Raw genomic sequence first — 21,298 nt, forward strand, 5'->3', positions numbered from 1 at the left:
GGCTGAGGCTACGGAGCGGCCGGTCCAGCCGTCTACTCGGGCCAGGTACCTGGAGGAGATCCTGGCGGCGATGGCTTAGGCGCAGTGTTGACATCTTCCTTCGAGGTGGAGATCCTCGAACCGTGTTGCTGTCCGAGGCCGGGTCGGATTCCGCCGAAGGTGGAGTCGATGCCGAGGGTGCTGCTGCTCCCCTCACTGATGTGTGAACCTGCAGGAATAGTTTATATGTAGTGTGCGTATGTTTTTTGCGGCCGCCGAGGCCCAAACATATCATCGTCGCGTTGTAAAGATGCATTTCTTTTCCTCTTGTTTCGAGTATCAGGACTTGTTTGTCGGTAGCAGAATCGCTCATCCGAGCGAGAGTTACTTATCGCAGAAGGTGATGAGTGAGGTATCCGTATCCCGGAGGCGTAGGAGTCCCTTGGCTCGGTCGGCCTTCGCCGCTTACGTGTACTCTTGCCTGTCCGCGGAATTCTGTTATCGATATAGTCGAGAAGGCACGAAAAATCGTTTCGACAGAAAAGTTTTCGAGCGTTCAAGACTTGTTCGGTCAGTTGAATCGCTTATCCGAGCGTGAGTTACTTATCGCAGAAGGTGATGAGTGAGGTATCCGTATCCCGGAGGCGTAGGAGTCCCTCGGCTCGGTCGGCCTTGCCGCTTACGTGTACTCCGTCGTTTTCAGGATCCCACTATCGAAGTAGTCGAAAAGCGTGAAAGATGTTCTGACAGAAAGACTTTTTCCGAGGAAAATTTTGACGCAGAGGGGGTTCTCCCCTTCTAGCCCCCGAGGGAGGGTCGGGCTTTGCCGAGGCTAGGCTGACCCTTCCTTGATGGTTAGACTTTATTTGTGTATGTAAACGAGGTATATGAACGACTTGAAAACATCTTAAGGGTAGAAGCGACGTAGCTGTTGGATGTTCCAAGCGTTGCTGTAGACCTCGCCTTGACTGTTCGCCAGCTTGTATGTTCCGGGCTTCAAAATCTTGGCGATGACGAACGGCCCTTCCCAGGGAGGAGTGAGCTTGTGGCGCCCTCGGGCGTCTTGTCGTAGCCGAAGCACCAAGTCGCCCACCTGGAGGTCTCAGGACCGAACCCCTCGGGCGTGGTACCGTCGCAGGGACTGCTGATACCTTGCCAAGTGTAGTAAGGCCATGTCCCGAGCCTCCTTTAGCTGGTCCAGTGAGTCTTCTCGGCTGGTCTGGTTGCTTCGGTCGTCATACGCCCTCGTCCTCAGGGAACCGTATTCTAAGTCTGTGGGCAAGATAGCCTCGGCCCCATAGACTAGAAAAAACGGCGTGAAGCCCGTGGCTCGGCTTGGCGTTGTCCTCAGACTCTAGACCACCGAAGGGAGTTCCTTCATCCATCGTTGTAGATCCTCGGCTTGAGTCCCTGTAGAATCATGCCATTGGCACGCTCTACCTGCTCATTCATCATGGGGTGAGCTACGGTGGCCCAGTCCACCCGGATGTGGTGGTCCTTGCAGAAGTCCAGGAACTTCCTGCCAGTGAACTGGGTGCCTTTGTCGGTGATGATGGAGTTTGGGACCCCAAAGCGATGGATGATGTTGGTGAAGAACGCCACCGCCTGTTCGGACCTGATGCTGTTTAGGGGTCGGACCTCAATCCACTTGGAGAATTTGTCGATAGCGACCAGCAGGTGCGTGAAGCCCCCGGGTGCCTTCTACAAGGGACCGACGAGGTCCAGATCCCACACAGCAAACGGCCAGGTGATGGGTATTGTTTGCAAGGCCTGAGCGGGCAGGTGCGTCTGCCTTGCGTAGAATTGACACCCTTGGCAGGTGCATACAATTCTAGTGGCGTCGGCCACCGCGGTTGGCCAGTAGAAACCTTGTCGGAAGGCATTCCCGACGAGGGCTCGAGGTGCTGCGTGATGACCGCAAGCCCTCGAGTGTATTTCTTGCAATAGCTCCTGACCTTCGGTGATGGATATGCATCGTTGGAGGATGCCTAAGGGGCTGCGGTGGTAGAGCTCCTTTCCGTCACCCAGCAAGACGAACGACTTGGCGCGCCGCGCCAGTCGCCGAGCTTCGGCTCTGTCGAGGGGTAGCTCTCCTTGGTGGAGGTATTGCAGGTACGGGGTCTACCAGTTTCGATTAGGCGGGACCCCATTCCGCTCTTCCTCGATGCGCAGTGCCTCACCCTCGGCGGCCGAGGGTGCCTCGGGCTAAGCCGAGGGTGCCTCGGGCTGGGCCATGGCCTCCTCGTGCTCGGGCGTGTCGTCGGTCTTGACGGAGGGTTGATGTAGGTCTCGGGAGAAGACGTCCGGGGGAACCGTTGTCTGCCCCGAGGCTATCTTAGCCAGCTCGTCCACAGTCTCGTTGTATCGTCGAGCGACGTGGTTGAGCTCAAGCCCGTAGAACTTTTCCTCCAGGCGCCGAACCTCGTCGCAATAGGCTTCCATCTTCGGGTCGCGGCAGAGTGAGTTCTTCATGACTTGGTCGATGACAAGCTGCGAGTCGCCACGAGCGTCGAGGCGCCGAACCCCTAGCTCGATGGCGATGCGCAACCCGTTAACGAGAGCCTCGTACTCGGCCACGTTGTTGGACGCCGAGAAATGGAGGTGCAGCACGTAGCGGAGGTGCTTCCTGAGGGGTGAGATGAAGAGTAGGCCCGCGCCCGCTCCTGTTTTCATCAGCGACCCGTCGAAAAACATGGTCCAGAGTTCCGGTTGGATCGGAGCTGCTGGAAGCTGGGTGTCGACCCATTCAGCCACAAAGTCCGCCAAGACTTGGGACTTGATGGCCTTCCGAGGGGCGAACGAGATTGTCTCGCCCATGATCTCCACCGCCCACCTTGTGATCCTACCCGAGGCCTCTCAGCACTGGATGATCTCCCCCAGGGGGAAGGATGACACCACAGTCACCGGATGAGACTCGAAGTAGTGTCACAACTTTCGCCGCGTCAGAATTACCGTGTATAGTAGCTTCTGAATTTGCGGGTAGCGGATTTTGGTCTCAGACAGTACCTCACTGATGAAGTAGACCGACCTCTGGTCGAGCAATGCATGCCCTTCTTCTCGTCTCTCGACTACGATCGTGGCGCTGACCACCTGAGTGGTTGCGGCTACGTAGATCAAGAGGGCTTCTCCGGCAGCGGGGGCACCAGGATGGGCGCGCTTGTAAGGAGCGCCTTTAAGTTCCCGAGGGCTTCCTCGGCCTCAGGGGTCCAAGTGAAGCGCTCGGTCTTCCTTAAGAGGCGGTACAGGGGTAGGCCTCTTTCGCCGAGGCGCGAGATGAAGCGGCTCAGAGCCGCAAGGCATCCCATGACCCTCTGTACTCCTTTCAAGTCCTTGATGGGCCCCATGTTGGTGATGGCTGCGATTTTCTCCGGGTTGGCCTCGATGCCCCGCTCGGAGACGATGAACCCTAGGAGCATGCCTCGGGGGACTCCGAAGACACACTTCTCAAGATTAAGTTTTACGCCTTTCGCCTTGAGACACTTGAATGTCTTTTCAAGGTCAGTGAGGAGGTCGGAGGCTTTCCTCATCTTGACTACGATTTCATCGACGTAAGCCTCGACCGTTCGACCAATGTGCTCTCCAAACACGTGGTTCATGCACCTTTGGTATGTCGCGCCTGCATTCCTCAGACCAAATGGAATAGTGATGTAGCAGTACATGCCAAAAGGTGTGATGAAAGAAGTCGCGAGCTGGTCGGACTCTTTCATCCTGATTTGGTGATACCCTGAGTAGGTATCGAGGAACGGCAGGGTTTCGCACCCAGCAGTGGAATCCACGATTTGATCGATGCGAGGCAGAGGGTAGGGAACTTTCGGACATGCTTTGTTTAGACCAGTGTAGTCTACACACATCCGCCATTTCCCACCTTTCTTTTTCACAAGCACAAGGTTGGCTAGCCATTCGGGATGGAATACCTCTTTGATGAACCCTGCAGCCATCAGCTTGTGGATCTCCTCGCCTATGGCTCTGCGCTTTTCTTCGTCGAATCGGCGCAGAGGCTGCTTCACGGGTCGGGCTCCAGCTCGGATATCCAGCGAGTGCTCGACGACATCCCTCGGTATGCCAGGCATGTCCGAGGGACTCCACGCAAAAACCTCGGCGTTCACGCGGATAAAGTCGACAAGCACTGCTTCCTATTTGGGGTCGAGCTCGGAGCCGATCCGGACTTGCTTGGAGGCGTCATTGCTAGGGTCGAGAGGGACGGACTTAACCGCCTCTGCTGGCTCGAAGTTGCCGGTGTGGCGCTTCGCGTCTGGCACTTCCTTGAAGAGGCTCTCTAGGTCGGCGATGAGGGCCTCGGATTCGGCGAGGGCCTCAGCGTACTCTACGCACTCCATGTCGCATTCGTACGCGTGTCGGTACGTGGATCCGACGGTGATGACCCCGTTGGGGCCCGACATCTTGAGCTTGAGGTAGGTGTAGTTGGGGACGGCCATGAACTTGGCGTAGCATGGTCTCCCCAGCACTGCGTGGTAGGTTCCTCGGAACCCGACCACCTCGAACGTGAGGGTTTCCTTTCGGAAGTTGGAGGGAGTCCCGAAGCAGACGGGCAGATCGAGTTGCCCAAGGGGTTGGACGCGCTTCCTAGGGATGATCCCGTGAAAGGGCGCCGCGCCGGCCCGGATCGCGGACAGATCGATCTGCAAGGGCCCGAAGGTCTCGGCGTAGATGATGTTGAGGCTACTGCCTCCGTCCATGAGGACCTTGGTAAGCCTGACGTTGCCGACGACGGGATCGACAACGAGCGGGTACTTCCCCGGGCTTGGCACGCGGTCAGGGTGGTCGCCTTGGTCGAAGGTGATGGGCTTGTCGGACCAGTCTAGGTAGACTGGCGCCGCCACCTTCACCGAGCAGACCTCCCGGCGCTCTTGCTTGCGGTGCTGAGCCGAGGCGTTCGCCACTTGCCCACCGTAAATCATGAAGCAGTCATGGACCTCGGGGAACTCTTCAGCCTTGTGGCCCTCCTTTTGTCGTTGTTGTGGCCTTTGCCACCTTCCGCCGAGGGCCCGGCCTTGTGGAAGTAGCGCCGAAGCATGACGCACTCCTCAAGGGTGTGCTTGACGGGACCCTGATGATAGGGGCACGACTCCTTGAGCATCTTGTCGAACAGGTTGGCGCCTCCGGGAGGCTTCCGAGGGTTCCTGTGCTCGGCGGCGGCGACAAGGTCTACATCGGCGGCATCGCGTTTCGCTTGCAACTTCTTCTTGCCCTTCTTCTTGGTGCCGCGCTGAGCGGACGCCTCAGGGACGTCTTCCGGCTGGCGCCCCTGAGGCTGCTTGTCCTTCCGGAAGATGGCCTCGACCGCCTCCTGACCAGAGGCGAACTTGGTGGCGATGTCCATCAGCTCGCTCGCCCTGGTGGAAGTCTTGCAACCCAGCTTGCTCACCAGGTCGCGGTAAGTGGTGCCGGCGAGGAACGCGCCGATGACATCTGAGTCGGTGATGTTGGGCAGCTCGGTGCGCTGCTTCAAAAATCGCCGGATGTAGTCCCGCAGGGATTCTCCCGGCTGCTGGCGGCAGCTTTGGAGATCCCAGGAGTTCCCAGGGCGCACGTATGTGCCCCGGAAGTTGCCGGCGAAGGCTTTGACCAGGTCGTCCCAGTTGGAGATCTGCGCAGGAGGCAAATACTCCAGCCAGGCTCGGGCGGCGTTGGAGAGGAACAGGGGGAGGTTGCGGATGATGAGGTTGTCATCGTCTGTTCCACCCAGCTGGCAAGCCAGCCGGTATTCCGCGAGCCACAGTTCCAGCCTTGTCTCCCCCGAGTACTTGGTGATGGTAGTCGGGGTTCGGAACCGGGTCGGGAACGGCGCCCGTCGTATGGCCCGGCTGAAAGCCTGTAGACCGGGCGGTTCGGGCGAAGGGCTCCGATCCTCCCCGCTGTCGTAGCGTCCCCCACGCCTGGGGTGGTAGCCTCGGTGCACCTTCTCGTCGAGGTGGGCTCGACGGTTGCGGCGGTGGTGCTCGTTGCCGAGGCGACCCGGGGCTGCAGGCGATGTGTCCCGCGTGCGCCCGGTGTGGATCGAAGCTTCCCGCATGAATCGGGAAGTCGCGGCGCGATGCTCCGGGGGGTACCCCTGTCTTTGGGAGGCAGAGCTTTTGGCCCGTCGGACCATGGCATCCTCCAGGAGATTCTTGAGCTCTCCCTGGATATGTCGCCCCTTAGTGGTGGATGGTTCCAGCATCGCTCGAAGTAGTATTGCCGCTGTAGCCAGGTTCTGGCCGACCCCACTAGAAGCCGGGGGCAGCCTTGCCCTAGCATCGTTGGCAATGTGGTGGTGGACGTCCTAGGCCAGATGACGCGCTTCTCCGACCGGAGCTCGGCCTGCCCACTCCTGCCCGATATTCTGCCGGAGCTGAACAAGTTGTCCTGCTTCCTCGTCGAGCCTGGCCTGCATCTCGCGGATTTGCTCGAGCTGTGCATCCTGACCCCCCGCAGGGACTGGGACCATAGCTAGCTCCCGAAGGATGTCAACGCGAGGCGCAGGCCTAGGGGAATCGCCGTCCTCCGGCATACCAAGATGGTTGCCTTTGTCGAGACCCCCTAGATCGACGTGGAAACATTCGCGACTTGGGCCATAGTCCTCGTCGTCAAGGCTGTGGCCATCATCGGAGCAATCGAAGAGGCAGTAGTCACATGCGGCCATGAAGTCTCGCATGGCACTGGGTTACCGAGCCTAGAGAAATCCCAACCAGAGTCGGGCTCATCATCTTCCTCGGAACCCGGGGGCCCGTAGGTCGAGACGGCCGTCAGTCGGTCCCAGGTTGACCACATATGGTACCCCGGAAGGTTTGGGTATGCCTTTATGAAAGCGTCCACCGAAGCGGGGTCGCTTGGTGGGTCTAAGCTGAATCTAAAAGGCACAGGATGGAAAACGGACGGTACCTCTTGATCGATGGATGGTGACGAAGTCGCGTCGGGGACGGACTGCACCGTTATCACAGGTACGAGGCTAACGCCCAGCAAGTCCTTCGCGAGCGTGCTGGTGTCATCCGTCCGCTTGGGGTTGGCATGTTGCGGGGAAACGACGCCCGTCTTCGTCTCAGACGCGATGTCGATGCCCGACGTGTCCCCCGCTGGGGCGCTGGCGTCGTCGACTCGCTCGACAGCCGACGAGGTGCCGCCTCCTGCTTGGCCATGGTTGCCCCGCCTCCTCCTCCGTCGGCGTGGAAGGTGACGGGACAGACCCGGATGCTGCTTTTCCGCCACACGGCGAAGACGTCGTCGATTCCGCCGCCGGCGGGCGGGCTGAAGGCCGCCATTGTCGTTGTCGCGCGACGGAGGCAGGAGTACCATGTCGTAGCTGCCGTCGAGAGACATGAACTCGAGACTCCCGAAATGGAGCATCGTCCCGGGCTGGAGAGGTTGCTGGAGACTACCCATCTGGAGCTTGACGGGAAGCTGTTCGTCAACACGCAGCAGGCCCCTACCTGGCGCGCCAACTGTCGGCGTTTCGACCCCGGGGGGTCCCTGGACCGACGAGTAAATTGTCGCTGCGTGTCCCAGCCCAGATGGGTCGGCGCGAGATGGAACACAAGGGGGAACAATAAGGGGAACCGTGGCTCGTGTTGTCCTGCGCCCAGGGCGGATGCGCTTGCAGTAGGGGGTTACAAGCGTTCGCGAGGGAGAGAGAGAGTCTGTCCGTCAGCCCGTTCTCCCACGCGACCACCTTTTCGTACGAGGGCCTTGGACCTTCCTTTTATAGACGTAAGGAGAAGGCCCAGGTGTACAATGGGGGTATAGCAATGTGCTAATGTGTCTAGCAGAGAGGAGCCAGAGCCCTATGTACATGCCGACGTGGCTGTCGGAGAGGTGTTGCTGCCCTGTTCATGTGATGTCGTGGCCGTCGGAGGAGCGCTCAAACGCTGTAGAAGTACAGTTGTCGGGGCTGTCGGATCCTTGCTGATGTCTCCTTGCTTCCGTAGGGGGCTGAGAACCGCCGTCGTTATGGAGCACGCGGGGTGCCATCATTACATGTTTACCGGGGCGAGCCAGATGGGACGCCGGTCTTGTTCCCCGTAGCCTGAGCTAGCTAGGGGTAGGGTAATGATGTACCCCCCTGCGGCGTGGTCGGTCCGAGCCCAAGGTCGGGCGAGGCAGTGACTCCTCCGAGGTCGAGGTTGAGTCCGAACCCTAGGGTCGGGCGAGGCGGAGACCGTCTTCCGAGGTCGAGGTGGAGTCCGAGCCCTGGGGTCGGGCGAGGCGGAGACCGTCTTCCGGGGTCGAGGTGGAGTCCGAGCCCTGGGGTCGGGCGAGGCGGAGACCGTCTTCCGAGGTCGTGGTGGAGTCCGAGCCCTGGGGTCGGGCGAGGCGGAGACCGTCTTCCGGGGTCAAGGTTGAGTCTGAGCCCTGGGGTCGGGCGAGGTGGAGCTTCCTATGGCGCCCGAGGATGGACTTGGCTGCTGTCAGCCTCACCCTGGCGGGTGGCACAACAGTCGGAGAAGTGCAGGCGGTGCTGTTTTCCTGTCAGGTCAGTAAGTGGAGGGGCGAAGTGACTGCGGTCACTTCGGCCTTTTCGACTGATGAACGTGCGTCAGGATAAGGTGTCAGGCGATCCTTGCATTGAATGCTCATGCGATACGGTCGGTTGGCGTGGTGATCTGGCGAAGGTTGCTTCTCCGCGAAGCCTGCCCGAGCTGGGCCTCGGGCGAGTCGAAGGTGCGCCCGTTGCTTGAGGAGACCCTCGAGCGAGACGTGAATCCACCTGGGTCTGCTGTTCTTGCCCGAGGCTGGGCTCGAGCAAGGCGAGATCGTGTCCCTTGGACGGAGCCTTGTCCTGAATTGCGCCCATCAGGCCTTTGCAGCTTTGTGCTAATGGTGGTTACCATCCGAGTTTATGAGTCTTGGGGGTACCCCTAATTATGGTCCCTGACAAGCAGCTTCGTCAGAGCTCATGAGTCTACTAGATTGTTATTCAGGCTACCATCAAATCTAGATGAAGAAGGAAGATGAGCCAAAAACCAGCTTCATAACCCCCAGTGGTACATATTGTTATCTTCGGATGCCTGAGAGGCTCAAGAATGCTGGAGGAAGCTTCAGTAGAATGACAGCCAAAGTCCTTCACTCTCAGATAGGCAGAAATGTGCTAACATATGTTGATGATATCATAGTAAAAAGCACAAAGCAGGAAAATCACATTGCTGATCTACAGGAAACATTTGCTAATTTTAGGCAAGCTGGCCTTAAATTAAATCCAGAAAAATGTGTCTTCGGAGTAAAGAAAGGAAAATTCCTTGGTTGTCTAGTTTCAACGAAAGGAATCGAAGCTAATCCGAACAAAATCGAAGCTATTCTTCGGATGGAGCCGCCAAGCACAAAGAAGGGGGCTCAACTGATGATAGGAAGACTGGCATCTTTGAATCGATTCATATCTAGATCAGCAGAGAGAAATTTACCATTCTTTGTAGTGCTGAAGTCGGCCGAAGTCTTTCAATGGGGATCAGCTCAGCAGAAAGCCTTCGAAGAGCTGAAGCAATATCTGATAGATCTAACAATGCTAACTCCACCTACACCAGGGGCTCCTCTGCTATTGTATGTGGCAGCTTCACACTCTGCAGTAAGTGCGGCGCTTGTATAGGAGAAGCTTGAAGGACAAACTAAAAAGCAAGTCCTAGTATATTTTGTCTCCGAAGTATTGAGCTTATCAAAGAAAAATTACACAGAATTGGAGAAAGTGTTGTATGCTGTATTAATGGCCTCCAGGAAGCTTCGGCATTATTTTCAAGCGTACCATATAATTGTTCCTTCGTCACAGCCTCTGAAGGATATTATGAGGAATAGAGAAGCTACTGGAAGGGTTGGAAAGTGGGTCGTGGAGCTCAATGAATTCACCATTGATTACGTGCACAGATCTTCAATTCAATCTCAGGCGCTAGCAAACTTCATCACTGACTGGACGCCAGGGGCTCACGAAGAAGGGACAACCAAGGATACCGAAGTTTGGACGATGTTCGGCGATGGTTCATGGGGAACCTTCGGTGCAGGAGCAGCTGCGGTCCTAGTGGCACCTTCAAAAGTCAAAACATGTTTTGCAGTCAAACTGGATTTCAGTTGCACAAATAATATTGCTGAGTATGAAGCACTTCTATTGGGCTTTGGAAACTAAGGGCAATGGGAATAAGAAGGGCCATCCTAAAGACTGACTCTCAAGTTATTGCTGGCCATGTGGATAAGAGCAGCAAGGCACGAGATCCGAAGCTTGAAAAATATCTGGATGCAGTCCGAAGGTTGGAAGCTTCTTTCGAAGGTTTTTCTGTCAAGAATATTCCAAGAGGTAAAAATGAGCATGCAGATTTGCTAGCCAAATCAGCGGCTCAAGGGCTCCCCCTTCCCTCCGAAGTGTTTTTTGAAGCAATAAAAGCACCTTCGGTTGAGCTCATGGAGAGAGCAGTGCTTATTATTTCTCCAGTACACAGTGAAGACTGGAGAACTGAAATAATATCTTTCCTCCAAGGCAATTGTCTTTCAAGTGACGAAGCTTATAACAAGAGAATGGAGGCAAGAACAAGACCATATGTAATAATAGAAGGAGAATTGTATAAACATGGAGTTTGCTCACCACTCCTTAAGTTTTTATCAAGAACCGAAGGTATGGAATTAATGAAAGAGATACATGCAGGTATGTGTGGATCACACATTGGATCTAGGCCCTTGTTGGGAAAAGTCTTTTGACAAGGATTTTATTGGCCGAAGGCAGCTTCGGATGCAGCAGAATTAGTCCAAAAATGCGAAGGCTGTCAAAAATATGCAAGAGATCAGAAGCAACCTTCATCTCTCACTCAATTAATACAACCCACTTGGCCGTTACAAAGGTGGGGCCTCGATTTGCTAGGCCCACTTCCACCAGCACAAGGAAATCTAAAATATGTTGTGGTAGCGGTAGAGTATTTTTCCAAGTGGATTGAGGCGAAGCCTTTAGCCACAATAACTTCGGTTACTGTCCAGAAATTTTTCTGGCAAAATATCGTTTGTCGCTTCGGAGTGCCGAGGGCTATTACTGTGGACAACAGAACACAATTCGATGCTGAAGCTTTCAAAGAATTCTATGAAGAAATCGGCACGAAGATTCATTTTGCATCAGTCAGACATCCAGAGTCAAATGGACTTGTTGAAAGATCTAATGGCATTATAATGACGAGAATAATGAAGTTAATCTTCAATCAGCCCAGAGGAAAGTGGCCAGATGAATTGATCAAAGTGGTGTGGAGCCACAACACAACAATATCAAGGTCAACAGGCTTTACACCATTCAAATTACTGTTTGGTGACGAAGCAATAACCCCAGAAGAAACTAAGGCAGGATCAATAAGAACAGTGGCTTCGGCAGAGGACGAAGCTGATTGTTCTGTGGCAAAATATGCTATAGAAGGGATCAGGCTTCAGGCCATGGAGAACATCAATAAATATCAAGCCGAAACAATAAAGTGGCGTGACAGAAAAGTTCGGCTAAAGAATATTAAGCCAGGGCACTTGGTACTTCGGAGAGTGGCCAACCCAGATACAGTAGGCAAGTTACAGCTGAAGTGGGAAGGACATTTTTTGGTAGTATCTTCGTCAAGACCCGGCTCTTACAGACTGAAGGATATGGACGGCAACAACATTCCTAGATCTTGGAATGCGGATGAGCTTCGGCGAAATTATGTTTAGCTCGATGTAATCTTTTTATTTTTCCTATGGCACCCTTTTCCTTTCCGAAGGGGGAGAAAGGTTTTTAATGGGGCAATAGCATGTAATTTCCCTTTTTTCTTATTTAGCTCTACGAGAGCAAAATCTCCCAAAAATGTAAATGTAAAAATTGAGCATGCACCATCGAGTGCAGGCAAAAAGGAAAAAACAGGGAGAAGCTCGAAAGTTGTCCCTAAGGGGATGTAGAGCACGACGAAGCTACAAAAAGCCGTTCCTAAGGGAGCGCAGCGTAAGTTTTCTGCTCAAAAGTCGTTCCCAAGGAAATGCAGAGCTTACAGCGAAAAGTGAACGCTGATACCGTCGAAATATAAGGCAAAGCGCGAAAAGTCAACGCGATACCACCGAAATAGAAGGCGAAGAAGTTCAAAAAATGTTCCTAAGGGGATGCAGAACTTACAGCAAAAAGTCAGCGCTGATACACCGAAAAATAAACGATGAAGCCGAAAAATAAACGACAAAGAGACTTCGGTCATTCCCAAGGGAATGAAGGCTATGGTTGTGGCTTCGTATGTGTGTTTGGACATTCATTTGCACGACACATTACATCATACATTTGCATTCATAAACATTCATTTAGACATACATAGGGCCATCATCATCATAACATAGACAAATGCTTCAGCTCTAAAGATAAGGCATCGGCAAAAAGAAAAAGAAACAGTTTCATGCTTCGTTGTGCATGAAAAGAAGGGAAGGTGTTTTTCGCCTTCGGCTCAAAAAATGCCAGTTTCGTTCACATCAAAGCACTTCATACATTGGTGGAAAGGTAAAAATATATTACAAGGTATGGACAAAATTTACAGAGTAAAACCTAATTCTTAAATTACAATATTCTTTACAAAGATTATTACAAGAGTTCTTGAGTTTTTTTCCACAGCTATTTATTCAAGCTTCATCATTATTTATTAAGCTTTGGCTTTGTGCCCTTCAGCTTCGTCATCTTGCTCCTCAGCTTCGTCATCCTGTACATATTAAAGTATTGTAAGGAAAATTCAAGTTTAAAGGAAAAGGTAGGCATAAGGTATGATTTTGTTACCGGCTTAAGATGACTTCGAGCTTGGTCACCAGCTATGCTTCGTCCACCCTTCATCCATACTAGTTTTATAAATTTGTTTCCTATGCTTCGGGCAAGACTGGGAATATCAACCAGATCTGCTGGTGATAAACTAAAGTTGGGTCTATTGACAACCTTTCCATGTGTGCAACCAGATTTCAGGAAGGCGACAGCTGTGCCCCGAGAAGCTACCAGGGCACAGAAATCACCATGTCTGGCTATAATTTCATCAAGGTCATCAATTTCACCCTCGATATGTTCGAAGGCCCCTGGCAAGTCTTCAGTCGAAGGACTAAATTTTTCACAGCTGGCTCCAACCGAATCGAAGATCTGCTTCAGCCGTTGTACACATCGGCTACTGAACTCCAGACATTTGTTTTGAAGCTCCGACAATGATTTTTGCAAATTTGAACTTTTCACGACCTCAGTCTTAAATTTGGCATTTAACTTCTGCTTTTCCTGTTCGAAGCTTTCTGACTTTGAGAGAAGCTCCGTATTTAACTTTGCAATTTTAGCTTCAGCTTCTGCCAATAAACCTTCTGTTGTCTGAAGCTCGAAATCCTTCTTTTCAAGAGCAGCTGCTTGATCTTTTATTTTGCTTTCTAAACCCTCAATTATAACTTCATGTTTTTTATCTTCAAGATCTTGTTGCATTCTCAAAGCTTTACTCAACATCATACTCTATGCACAAGCAACCTTCGTTATAAAACACCTTCGTTGTTAAAGACAATAAAAAGTTGAAGAAAAGTTTTTTACCTTGAAATTGGAATAGAATAAACTACCGACGATGTGCTATCGTCGGTAGCGGCTAATGTCTGTCTCAAGCTTCGGGAAACCAATACTCTTTGATAGAGTACCGATAACCTTCGCTATGGTTTGATCTCGGACGTAGCTTAACTTTTCATCGTCAACACCACCGAAGAGTAGTGCCCCTGGTTGATATCCACAGGATATGGCATATTCTTTTAACTCTTCTTTCTCAGCCTTCGTCAACTCTTGTCCAACTAAGTTTTGAAAATTGAAAATTTCCTCTTCTGAAGCATCTTCAGCTATTTCCTTCTCCTTCTCAGGTACTGTAGCCATGGCTTCTTCAGCGGCTGTGGCAGCTTCTTCTGTGGCCATGTCCAGAAGTATCTTATCAATGTTAGAAAGTGTGCTTTCTAAGTGTATATCTTCGGCCATGGCAGCTTCGGCAGCTGCAGCTTCAGTAAGTGTAGCTTCAGTAGCTGTTGCGCTCTCAACAGCTGGTGCCTTCGCTGGTGCCTTCGAAGTCGAAGCTGACGGTGGTGTCCCTTCAATAACTTCTGTCACGGTAATAATTCTTCGTTTTTTCAGCCCAGTTGCCTTCTTCGTTATTGAGGGCTCCTTTTCCTACTAAAAAAGCTTCGTCAGATGCGGCCCCAGTGGACTTAGCTTGATAGGCAAAGATTCAGTCATTACCTTTAAGATTTCCTCCACGTTGGTGGAAGAAGGTGTTGCAGCAGTTTCTTCTTCTATATCAGTTGCCTTTTGCTTCGGAGCCGCAGCCTTTCCTTTCTTCGAAGCATCTGTCTTCGGCTCAGGCCTCAGCTTTCTCTTTTTCAGTTTTTCTTCATCATCTTTCACCAATTTAGCATCTTTTTTATTCAGGACGCTGGCAACTCTCTTTCTCTTCTGTCCTTCGGCGCCTCGGTCTAGTCGCTCATAGTCTGGATACTCAAAGTTCAGAGCATCCATTACCCGGTTTAACCTTCGCTTCGGACGAGTGCCGAAGGCTGCAGTCATTAGTTGATCTTCTTTTTTAGAATAATTGCCAAGAATGTTGTTGCACATAACTTCAATTGTGTCTAACCATTCTTGGCAAGGTACTTTGAAATGTTTCTTGAATTTATAATAGTAGGGCAACCGAACAAGTTCCCCCTTTTTCTTTTCTCCCTTGAGCTTCGACATGTCCCACTCTTTCAAAGTTGGGAACACTCTAAAAGCCAAGAATTCTTGCACCAGATCCCTAGTGCCAATATGCTCTGCAATAACTCGAAATTCGCCCAGTGCAATTTGGCTTGGACTCTTCGGTGTCATGTTGCACTAGGGCCTGGTTTCTCCAAAGATTAATTCTAGTGGACTTTGGACTAGCTTCTCCTTTTCTTCATCAACTTTGACGTAAAACCATTCAGTCTTCCAGCCAGCTGGCCACTTGGTACGATAGCTGATAACTGGAAACTTCGTATTTTTGCGATAAGCAAAATTGTAGCAGCCGAAGTTTTCATGTAGCCCATCTTCTCTAGCTTTTGTTTGATAATGAAGCTCATGTACTCGGCAGAAGCCTTCAAAAAATGGTTCTACCCCCTGGCTTTGGAGGGCCCAGATGTAGACACTAAGCCTAACGATGGCGTTAGGAGTTAGCTGATGAAGATAAATCCCAAACTTCTTCAAAACATCAGCAATCATCCCGTTCAAAGGAAATCTTAATCCTGCTTTAAAGAAGCTTTTGAAGACTACCACCTCATCCTTTTCCGGCTTTGGAGTAATTTCCTCTCCGCCAAAATGAACCAGCTCCTTCTTTGCTTCACTGAAATAGCCTAACTTCATCAGCTTAGACATATCACCTTCGATAATGGTGGATTTCCCAAACTCCAGGTGGCTGGGTTTAGATGGCACGGTGTTGTAATCATCTTCAGATTCAATTTCCTCAGTATCAACCTTCTCAGCTTCAGCGGCAGGTGCATCCTCCGATACTACCAGCCCTGACCGTTGCATCACTTCAGAGATTGGAGTGGTTTCGGCACCTTCCGCTTCCTCTCTGTCGCGAGTAACCCTAGCTGTTGAGCGTACCCTAGCCATCTGATGATTGAATTTCTTGTTTTTTGACGAAGTTGAAAATTTTTAAACTTTGCCGAAGCTCTTTCTTGTTACGAAGCTTGAGCAAAATGAATAGCTTCAGTTGACGATGCAGTAAGCAAGCTTCGGCTATGGTCAAATTTTTGGTAGCAAAACAGTGCAATAGCAATGAATGATGTGGTAACTTCACACCTACCCGTCTATTTATATAGTGACGTAGGTCGGAAGGTAAATCGTCAAGTCTTCCGCACCGGACAAACAGCCGCCCGCACCCACTGAACGGTGGGCCACAGAGCCCGAGAAGGTGAATCGCCAGGTTGCGCGTAACTGCTGCATGGCGGGGCCACCTTGCGCTCGGATTATTTTAATCGTTTCTCGGCAACAAGCTCAGGGAAGGTGTTTTTCGGATCTTCGGCATCCCGAAGCCTAAGAGACTTTTTCACGGATCAAGCTCGTTACGAAAAAAGATCGAGTACCGCGAAGGGGCTACTATTGGGGGTATGCTTTGTAGCCAAAGATCCTAAAGAAAGAAACACCTTCAGTAGATCCTCTCAAAAGTAGTGCCGAAGCTATGACATGTCTCAAGACGAAGGAGTGAACTGACTTAAAGATGAAATGACCAATAAACCCATGATAGTATGTGTCATGATTGTAATCGATTGTAAAGGGCATAAATGTAATTTCACACAGGCTGCGCCCTGTGCCTATAAATAGATGAACAGTACTCCCGTATTGTTCACGGAATCTTGTAATAGCTTGTACGCGACACTTGGATTATTGCTTTCTGTTAAGACGAAGGTATAAATATGATTAAATGTTATGTTTTAATATTTGAATTTATATAATGAAATATATGAATAAGTCTATGTGTTTTGATGTATTATTCCTTCATGTTTTATATTTTATATTTCATCTTTCATTATTTCACAATTCTAGTCACGAAGGTATGACCTTCGTGATTTTTGCTCATGACCTTCGTCCAAAGTTCATTATATCCTTGGAGAGATAATGCTTCAATGGACGAAGGTCATTAACACTTAACATTTTATGTTGCCTTGTTCTTAATTCGAAGCATTTGAGAACAAGTCCCCAACAATAACACTGGGTTTGAACCGTACGAGTTCAGATTGAGTGACTGCCCACACAGTCTCGAGTGGTTGTACTTATCATGAGTACAGGTAGTGAAGGATGACAAACCGGTCCTTATATGAGGGGACAATCTTTCTGCTCACGCCTAAACCAGCTGAGCCATCACCTTAGGCCCTCCCCTAAACCAGGGAGTCCCTGATCATCCCTACTCAAAGGTGATAAGGGTGAAAACCCTTCATCGTACACATTTTGAAAAGCAATTTCTTTTGAAAACTCACACCTTTTCTCAAATCATTTGGAACAAATATATCAAGGATTGATTGCGGCAAGCGGCTGGGTGGCCATAATAACTTGTCTCAAAATCATATCATGCATAAAATAATAGGCTTAGGGTTGTGGTTAAAAAATCATAGGTAATTTATGCATCAAAGGGATCCAGTGAGCTTGCCGTGCTTATCTGGCGTAGGGGGAAGGAGAGCTCGCGGAACTGGCTTCTGGCTCCACCGCCTGGCGTAGACTTGCCGATCTGGCCTCCACAAGACGGCACGAACGCTCCGATAACTATGCAACATGAACAAGCAAACATACAAACTAGCAAGTATACCAACAAATATTTAGTATAGTGGTCAGAATAGCGATAAATGGATGGGTAGAGTCTTGAGTAGAATCTGTGTCATGTGGTATTGTGATATTACTGGTGGTGGAGCGGAGGTGCTTACCAGGAGGGTGGACTGGAGGCGAAGCGACACTATGCATGTAGCCGGCAGAGCGGAGTAACTGAGTGGGTGGGGTGTTTGCCTTGGCTGAGGGTGTTGAGTGTGTGTGGAGAGGGAGAGGGTAGCTGGGTGTATTTATAGCTGAGTGTATGTGGTGTAGCACAGTGAAGTTCACTGTTGGTGAGAATAGTGACGAATGAATGGTCTGACTTAGTATGAACAGGAGAGTTATAGGCAGAATATGGGACAAGAGTATTTTTGGGAGTTTTCTAGAATATGGACCAGGCTTAAGGGATGACATGGTTGGATAGGGAACAGTTTGATAAGAATTTAGAAATAAGAATTATTGGAATCTGGGTTTGGAAGCCTGGTTCAAAGGAATCTCAAAGTTAAGCATGCTCAACTTGGAGAAACCTAGGATGGGCGACCAGATGGGAGGTTCCCTACTGGAAGGAAAATCACAGTCACCAGAGTTCGTATGACTGGAATATGGTCTTAGGTGGACTGGACGGCATGATGGATTAGTAGTTGAAATTTGGGGTGATCGGATGATCGATGAATAGTAACGATGAATAGTAATGATGAATAGTGACGACGAAAAAGTAATTATAGATATCATCGATGAATAGTAACAATGATGAATAGGGTCAGTGAATAGTAATGGTGAATATTGATGGTGAATAGTTCGTATGAACGAACGATGACCGATGAATAGGAACTATGAACGAACGATGAACGATGAATAGGAACTATGAACGAACGAACGAAAGATCGAATGATCGGACGAACGAACGATCAGAATTTCGGCAGCATAACGGCAGGACACAGATTATCTGGACGAACGATGAATAGGGACTATGAACGAACGATGAACGGTGAATATGAATTATGAACGAACGATGAACAATCGAATGATCGGAATTTTGGCAGCATAACGACTGAACAAAGATTATTTGGACGAACGAACGGACGAACGATCGAACGATCGGACGAACGAACAAACTAAGAACAGGTGGACGAACGATCGAAGAACGACCGAACGATCCTTGTGCCAGTGTGTGCTTGTGTGGAACATGGAGTGGGTGTGTGGGGGGGAGATAGTTGCCATGAAATGGCTTGGGGTGGGATGAGAGGAGGCCCTTGCCCCTCTATTTATAGCCATGGTGGGGGATTAGGGGGAGGGATGAGAGGATTAGTGAGAGGATGAGAGGATTAGTGGGAGATTAGCATGTATTTGTCTTGTATAAGTGAGATTAGCTTGTAGAGCTCACCGTATGACACTGGAGGCATACGTATACGTATGACACTGGAGAAAATATTTATAAGGACTTGAAATTGATTCTGAAGGTATTTCTCAAGAGGAAAATACTTGGAGATATATCGGTGGAATATTTGGACAGTATTTCTGGAAAGAACTTGAAGGGGATTTCTTGGGAAATATTTGGGCGTTATTTCTGGAAGAATTTGAGGGGATCACTGGAGAAATATCTGGGCAGTATTTCTGAAAAGAATTTGAGGGTGATCACTGGGGAAATATTTGTAGGATATTTTGAGGAGGATTTTGTAGAGAATATAGACCACTATAATTTATTTGTTGATATCAACTTGCAAACAAACATTTTGAAACAAAATTTGAAATTCATTTTGAATTTAGAGGGAGTTTGAGAAATTTTCAAGATTTGAATTTTTGGGATGCTACAGATCTACCCCACTTAAAATGAATCTCGTCCTCGAGATTCGGCTCAGAAGGGTTATGGGTATAGCTTTACTTCAGCTACATATCTTTACTTTGCAGACTCTTCGAGGAGATGGAACTTCAACAAAATCTGGCCTTTGAAGAGCATCTGGTTGCCGATTGCAAATGCTGATTCTGGCTACTCAAAGATCATCTTCAGGCTTCAGCTTTCGCTTGGCAGCTAGCTTATTAAAGAAGCATCGATGCCAACACACAAACCTTTCTCTTGCGAACTCCCTCATGGATTCCTTCCTTGATTGGTCTTCTGGTGCTTCATCAACAAAACTTGGGTGACCACTTCTCATCAAAAAAACTTATATGCTTCGATGATCTAGTCCTCCACAAGCTTGCCACATGCCTTCTTTTTCTCCATAGCAGGAACTTTACTGGAACACTACCCCACTTAAAAAGAATGAGGGTAGAACTCTTGAATCTTGGGGATTTGAACTCCTTGAAGTGCCTCATAACAAGGGTGTTACGGGGCCTTCTTCTGTTGTTGCTGCTTGAGCAGGCTGCAGAGAAATGACTGACACAGGGTTGATTCTGGGACAACCTTCTTCTCATCTTCTCTTCACTATCTTCTTTTCACAGCCCCTTTCTTTCTCTTTGCTCTTCCCACTGGAGGATTCTATCAAAGAGTATTACCATCATACAGAGGAGGAAACCAAAGACTATGAACCATGTACAACAGTCTTCAACCCAAGAATCACCAAGCATTATGATCTTAGAGGCGAGGGAGTGGAAAATGGAGTTGCTTGCGATTTGGCAAAGGGGATTTATCTGGAGTGTTCTTTGCTTTGAGCGAGATGGGAGTTGAGGGAGCTGGTGGGGGGGTTATAGGCGAGCGGGGGTGCTCGGGGGGGTGTGTGGAGTGGTAGTGATGGAGTAGATGACACGAGGCAGCAGGTGCGACAAGGGGAAGGGGGCCTGTTGCCGGCGACGATGGTGGTGGGTGCACTGCAAAAGGGGGCGTGGGTGGCGGTAGTGTGCTGCAAAGGGGGCGTGGGGCGGTGGTAGTGCGCATGGAGGCGGGCACAAATGCGAGGGGCACGTGTGAGTGGTGGGGTCAATGACCCTGATGTTTGTGGTCTCTGGTTCCAAGAATCTTTGCCTCTCTGTATGATAATAACTCCTTTTGTCCTCTTTTTCTGTTTACTTTGACTCAGGGGTAGTGCTTTGATTCTCACGGTCGGTCCTTTTGACTGAGCGACTGGATAGGTTCCTGTGTAGCTTATTCCATGCTTCAAGGGTAAGCTTCTCAGTATCTTCTTGGGTAAGGTGCTTTCCTCTTGAGATGGGTTAAGATGAGAATGGAAGCATAAGGTGAGGATTAGATCTAATTTGTTATCTATGTTTTTAGAGAAAACCTTTCTTAAAAAGAAAGAAAACACATAAGCTCAGCAATGATAAGCACAAACAAATCAAATGTTTTGAATAAGGGAAGAATAGAGTTTTCCAAAACACGAACTACTCAAATTCGGGGGCTAAGCGTAACTACTTTTGCTCGGCTCCTAAACTAAGAACTATGCTAAATGCAACTTATGAGCACTAATGTTAAAGCATCACATATGCATTCAAAAGGGGAGAAAACATCAAGAAAATTTCATTTGGAAATGCCCTAGGGGGCCACACAATTAGAGTTTTGCAAAACACGAGTCTACACGATTACCTCTCATACATGCAGGGCTCTAGCCAAAGTGAAGAAAAACTTCACTACCCAATGCATGCAGAGGACTGGGCATAACTAACTTCAGACGAGGCAGCTTCTCTTCTAGCGAGGCTTGCACACAACTTCAATCTGAGACATCTCCTGGATGGGTTAAGAGGGAGTTGATGTTGATGTCTTCTTCTGGCGGCGACTGAGATGGCAACACGGGGTCGAACTCTTCTTCAAGTGGGACTGGCTCTTGTAGCTCCTTAGAGGGCGGCGGTGCTGGCGGGGTGCTTGCAGCTTCTTCCTTGATCTCAAAGGACGGTGCTGGAATCTTCTTCATGGTGAGGAGCTCAAACAACTTTGGCGGGGGATCTTGGGAGGATTCGGGGTGCTCTTGCTTATTCATAGCCTGAGGGAAGACTGAATTCCTTCCAAGACTATGGCTCCTTCCGGTAGTTCCCAAGCCTTCTTCTCTCCTCTGATAGAGACCGGGTGACCTTCAAGAATCTGGGGATCTTCAGCTCTCATGGGCTGAACTGGGTTGGATGGAGCAGGCTCTTGGATCCGCAGGG

This window comes from Zea mays, chromosome 9 (genome assembly GCF_902167145.1).
Source record: "Zea mays cultivar B73 chromosome 9, Zm-B73-REFERENCE-NAM-5.0, whole genome shotgun sequence".
NCBI classification, from domain to species: Eukaryota; Viridiplantae; Streptophyta; class Magnoliopsida; order Poales; family Poaceae; genus Zea; species Zea mays.